Source organism: Hemibagrus wyckioides, linkage group LG23, assembly GCF_019097595.1.
Source record: "Hemibagrus wyckioides isolate EC202008001 linkage group LG23, SWU_Hwy_1.0, whole genome shotgun sequence".
NCBI lineage: Eukaryota > Metazoa > Chordata > Actinopteri > Siluriformes > Bagridae > Hemibagrus > Hemibagrus wyckioides.
In genome coordinates, this window is record NC_080732.1 from 1,925,758 (window position 1) to 1,927,353 (window position 1,596).

The 1,596-nt window shown below is 37.8% G+C and overlaps 1 protein-coding gene across 5 annotated transcripts in view; it reads right to left on the reverse strand.

Moving 5' to 3' along the window:
• Nucleotides 1-1,111: 1,111 nt before the first annotated feature.
• zfhx4 (zinc finger homeobox 4) overlaps nt 1,112-1,596 on the reverse strand; it is a 74,566-nt gene continuing 74,081 nt past the window's right edge. For all 5 annotated transcript variants that reach the window (XM_058376348.1, XM_058376351.1, XM_058376347.1 and 2 more), the window contains one exon: nt 1,112-1,596. This exon is cut by the window's right edge and continues 3,836 nt beyond it. The gene's annotated coding sequence lies outside the window, so the exon portion shown is untranslated.

Genomic DNA, 1,596 nt, shown 5'->3' on the forward strand with positions numbered 1-1,596 from the left:
TTGCCTGGCAACGATGAAACGTGTTGAGAGCTGTTGCTATAGAAACGAAAACACGTTAGAACAAACGCGGCAATGTCAACAAATCTCCGCAAGTGTCTGAGCTTCTGTTATCAATCAAAAAACCAATCAAAACCTCCTGACTTCAGAATTCAGAATTCACAACAGTCTACGGATATTTTTTGGCGTTTTATTTAAAATGAAATTTGACCGGCGAGTTGCAGGTTGATTAGCTTCTCGATTCTGATTAACACACGACGCCGTTTCTCCACATAATCCATGATTCGTATCCTCTATCTCTGAAGGGCGGAGCTAAATCAAATACCTGTCCACTTACAATTATCTGACACTCGCAGGGATAATCCGTGGCATGTGGATCGTGATGATAAATCCAGATTACAACTTAATAACATCTGAGAGAGGACAGAATGTGAAAATTAAACGCGGGTGAAATAAATGGCGCTACGTTTCCGAACCCTGTGATTCCAAGAGAAAAAGAAAAGGAAGTTGAACAGGAAAACCTTAGCATAGTTCACTGGATATAAAGACTATATATATTTCCCTCTTCAACTGTGTGCCAAGAAGAAAGAAAAAAAGTCTGTTACTGTTATTGATAATTAGCAACAAATAATTTTTTCCATAGCTCCGCCCACTGGATTTCTATTGCCTCACGGCTCGGAAATTGTCTTTCACGTCTCATTTTTTAGTGATTTTCTAAACGTCTACTAGGATTTTCTTCTCACCATTTACTGTAGAAAAGGGTCGAAAAAAAACAAATAAAGCCTACTCTTCTCTTAATGTATTGACAGAACATGAATTCTATTCTATTCTATCAGAGAGAGATCAGTTCAGTCTGAAGGGACACACAGGAGTGGTTTTGCAGATACAGTTTTTTAATGTATCACAACAATGAGCAACAAACATACTTGATGAACTATTTCCAGAAGAAGTTGTTCAAATACCATCTACAATAAACGTCATTTCAACTATGACAACAGGTCTGTGACAAAATAAAAAAAGTTCCAAAACCATGTTATTTTTACCGTAATACGGTACAGCTGAGACCTCAAACATTACAGTAACAAAAACTAATGAGACTACTCTCTATATATAAAACATCAATAACATTTTTGGTTTAGTTTATTTAAAGTTTTAGCCATAGGGGCTTCTTTTTTATTAAAACCTCAGGGTGCATTTCCTGTGTTACCCAGGCGTTGTAGAGTACATATTGTGGAGAATATGATTGCGCCGTGTGATGATCCCTTTGATATCCAGAAGAAACGATCCTAATTTCAACCTTTAGAAGGTGTCCTCTTTCGCGTCACGCTATCGATCCGTAAAAAGTTTTTTGTTTTTTGTCTTTTTTTTTTTTTTTTTTTTTCTTTTTGGCTGCTGTGCAGTTGCAACATGTATGTACAGTTATAGTGTTGGACCATCCTTAAGTTTTTGTTGGTTTTTTTTTGTTTATTTGCTTTACCAGTCCTGGCGTGGGAAGCATTTCTAGTCCAGGCTAAACACCGTTAGCACGCGGTGCCAGCCGACAGCTCTCTCAGTCTTTGTAATGCTGCTCCACGTTCAGGGCAAGGCTAAAGCAGGTTT